Source organism: Nanorana parkeri, unplaced genomic scaffold (assembly GCF_000935625.1).
Source record: "Nanorana parkeri isolate BGI_ZX_2015 unplaced genomic scaffold, ASM93562v1 scaffold2007, whole genome shotgun sequence".
Taxonomy (NCBI): Eukaryota; Metazoa; Chordata; class Amphibia; order Anura; family Dicroglossidae; genus Nanorana; species Nanorana parkeri.
In genome coordinates, this window is record NW_017308275.1 from 135,422 (window position 1) to 139,797 (window position 4,376).

The window sequence follows — 4,376 nt, forward strand, 5'->3', positions numbered from 1 at the left end:
GGGGGGGGGTCCCCACGTGCCTTGTGCTGCTCTAGGTAAGAGGCTCTTCAGCCTCCTCCTAGCGCAGCAATGTCAGTTCTACTAGATGGCGCTGCAGCAGCCCTGAGAGGATCAGAGAAAGGGGAGCAGGCAGGAGTGAGGGGAGCTGAGTGCTTGATCACCACAGAGCCCACCCAGATAGTATTGGTGCATCCCTAAATTTTACAGTTGGGGGGTCACCACTACTTGGCAAATGTTACCAAGGGGTCCTGGCCCTAGAAAGGTTGAGTACCACTGGTCTAAACTATGCTGAAGAATTATAGGTCTCATGAGATATTCTCTTCACGGGGCATCAACGTTGGAATTTGATACTAAATGCTGCTCCCTACAAGCCCCAGCTGCTATTTTAAAGTCCATGGCAGAGCCTTGGCGACCACTTACCACCGGACCATTAAATAGCGGCTTCAAGTTTGAGCAGAAAACAAGTCCTATGTGAAACATAATGTAGAATTTGGGGAGCTGGTGAAGGAGGCAATGGTGGTGGATCCGAAGTAGATCTCTCCCATGAGTTCATGTGGGACTGTATTGGTATGAGTTCATTGAGCACTTGGCTGCCAGCTCACATATACTAAAGCAGGAATAGCAATGCTCCAGCAATCCAACTGTGGTGACACTACACCTCCCATAGGGACATTGCAAAACTCTGCCACAGGCAGATGCATGATGAGGTGTCACAGTAGATTGGTGACAATGAGGACAGCACCAGGCAGATGCAGTGTGAGAAGAAGAATCTTTATTAAAAGTCCATGATTAAATTGGCTCCAGATCCTCATACAAAAGTTCCAAAACCAGAACTAAACCAGGCCACGCCATACCTAACATGAATTACAGGGCAAAACCATTCAGGTTCCAGGGGTACAATTGGGGCAGATGCCAGGCGGGTACTCCCTGTATTGCAAACATGGTGTTAACAGATCCATTACCAAGGGATTAACATCAAGGCATCCGAATGTTCATCGGGCCCAGAACCGGGGTTAACTGTTCTACACCAGGACTCCAGAGTGTCTCTGCTGTTCCAGCCTTCAAGAGAAGATCCAATAATGAAGCCGGTAAGGGGGAATCAGTGAGCCATTCATTCTATAATCAACAAAGTCCACAAGTAGTACTAGACCAGGGGTAGCAAACCTCTGGCCCTCCAGCTGTGGTGGAACTACAAATCCCATGAGGCATTGCAAGATTCTCACAGCCACGACTCCCGGAGAGAGAGAGATGCATCATGGGATTTGTAGTTTCACCACAGCTGGAGGGCCAGAGGTTTGCTACCACTGTACTAGACAGTCCATAGAAAGGGTGACCTTCAGAGTATCACATGAAAAGGGCGCCGCAACTTGCCACCTTCCCGCTGGTCCTCAGAATCTACGTCCAGTTTCAGCCACACACAGCAACCCACCACCATGTGGGATTTAAGGCTTCCTTCCTGGAGGTGTGAACATGAGGAGGGTCTATGAGCGAACAATGGCTGCTTGCCCACCATTTCCTAGTAGCAACACTCCACAAAGTTCAAGAAGGAACTAGCTCAACCCGGGGAGGGAGGTGCAGCCAGGACTTGGAAAATCTAGAAACTTCCAGAAAGCTGCAGGCTAATCATCAACTTGCCACAAGCCATGCAGATTTTGTCACATGAGGTTTGTAGCTGGAGGACCAAAGTTTGCCTATCTCTGTAATAAATGTTCCACAGGAACTCTTCAGATACGAGACATAGTTTTTATTCCTTTTAAACAGACTGATGCTAATGTAACCAACGCGTTTTGGAGTTCCTCTTCATCAGGGTTTGGAATAAGGAAATGGATCATTTATACAGATATTAGGGTCCTGTGTGCACACTACAGATTAGTCCATGAACCAGTAAAAACAATCCCATAAACTGGTTAAATGATGCTGTTGATGTCCTTCCTTAATCAAGAAGGACGGACTGCACGCCGATGCCAATAAAGAAGAGGAAGTGTCTGTTACCTCAAACTGGGCTGAAGCCTTCAGGAAATGAAATACATTTTAAAAAATAATAATTTTCGTAATCACTGGTAAATTCTGTGTCCATTGAGGGCCTGGGCCGGGGGGGTGGTTCACTGAGTGACTGCTGGGAAGGGGCACAAGGTGCCCATACACTGCACGATTATCCTACGATAATTGCGGGAAATCCCACGATCGTACGATAATCGTGCAGTGTGAATGAAGGCGTGCGACCGTTTCTACTGTACGGTCTTTTGTCTAAGGAGCACGCTAGAAAACCAGCCGAAAATCTTACGATTTGCGGCTGGTTTGAATGATGCTCGGGAGACAAATGCCGAACGGGCCGGTGTGCGCACGCTGCCCGTTCAGCATTGCGGTCATCGGACTGATCGTACTTGCGATCATCGCAAGTACGATCTGCCTGTCCAAGATGGGCAGATCGTACGTTTTTTAAATTACTTTACAACCCTCGCAAGACTAAAAGGTCTTGCGAGGGTTGTAAAGTGCATGGCCACCTTAAGTCATTGCAGGGAGGGGGAGCTGAGCTACTGCAACACTATTGGGAGGGGAGACAATTAAGCTCACCACTTGATTGACTTGAGAATTAATTACTCCACAGTGGCTACAGCTGTCACGAGAATACAAATTACAACATTTTAAAAAAGTTTTCAGAGCGGGTGAAGAGTCAAAAACTTTCAGGAGGGGTTTTGCCTTTTACATATGGAATCTGCACAACTGCATTTTACAGAGAGCTCTTTCCCGTCCAATGGCGCCCCCTACAGGATGCAGAATGACTCTCCTTGGTTAAATGGAGTAAACTTGAAGTAGGTACTTCCTGAGCGTACTAGTACTTGCTGTTTTTATAAACTGCTCATCAGACTTCGTGCTGTCCAACTGAACGCCGGGTTAAGTGGACAATTAAGCTCACCACATGAGTGACTTGAGGATGAACTACTCCACAGTGGTACAGGTGTCACAGACCTTGTTTTGCAACTTATTTGCCACATTTAAAGAATATGAATGTCCATAACCTGGCCACAGGTTCACTATTAAAAGGACTTCCCCCATCTCATCAAAACGTTCTCTCCAATGCTCCAGGTTGTGGGCGGGCCTCATATACAAGGCCAGGATTATTGGGGTGGGGTGTGGTTGCCAGCCAGGGCTCACTATAGAAGAAGCCTCCAGGAACCAGTCACAGAGCAGAGATAGCCTGCCAGAGCAAGAAGTATTACACCTTATTCTATATAATATATATATATGTGTGCATGTGCATTTAACCCTTGCAGTGCAAACATTCCCCAGAACATGAACGGTTTAGCTACTCGATGACAGTTAGAATGGTTGTATTCTTTGCACTCATGGCTTTTCTCTCTCTACCTTAAAGCCCCACCGCAAGGGTATTTTTTCTGGTGGCTGGAATGGGGCTTTAAGAATAGAGAAGAAGTCACGAGTGTGAAGAACGAAACAATTTTAACTGGAAATAAGTAGCCAGCCTTGCCCATGTGCCCCTTTCCCCATTGTGCTAGCTTTGAACTGATCAATCAGCTGCCATTGTTGCATGCATAGCACAATCCAAGCCCCCTTATTGATTACTGAATTGCAGTCAGGTGGCACATAAAAAAATAGGCCAAAAGCAAAAATGTTTTAAACTTTTTAAATATTTTATTATAAAAACTTTTTCTTTATTCATTTTTTTTTATTAAACATTTTTATTTCTGACTTTACTTTTAGGGGTTTCAGGGAAATATTAGGTGTCTAAACAGATCCCTGAAATTTCCCTTTTGAAAAAGAGATTGAGAACAGAGTCCTCAATCTCCTTTTCTGTATCCCGGTTATCAATGAACAGGAATCCTCTATACTGAGTGTTCCTGATCATTCATAACATGAGGACAGAGTGTGTTTACTATAACCACAACCATGTATGGACAGGAGGTGATGTAGATCACTTCCCATTCATAATTGAGGACATAGGAACCATACCATGTCTTCAATTATGTAAAAACACTCAGCGATCACTGATCCCTGACTGCTTGTACCCGCTCTCCATCCTGACAGCTGTCACAGGAGGCTCAGCGAGCGGTGCGGGGAAGAGAGCTCGGCCTCCTGTGACAGCACGGGCTGTCTCTCCCCCCCAACCCCCCCCCAGCCGCTCTCCTCTGATCTGTGATCAGCGCTTTCCTCCCGCAGCGCATGGCCGTCTGTGACAGTTTCTCTTCTCCCCGCTGGGACACAAAGCAACGCCCAGCAGGGAGGAAAGAACAGATGCACCGCTGTATCGGCCAAACAAATGGCACTTTTGCCATTATGCCAAAAGTGCCATTTATGGCCAATATGTTTTGGCGGCCGATATATATCGGTACATCCCTAAAAAAAGGCACATAGGAGGG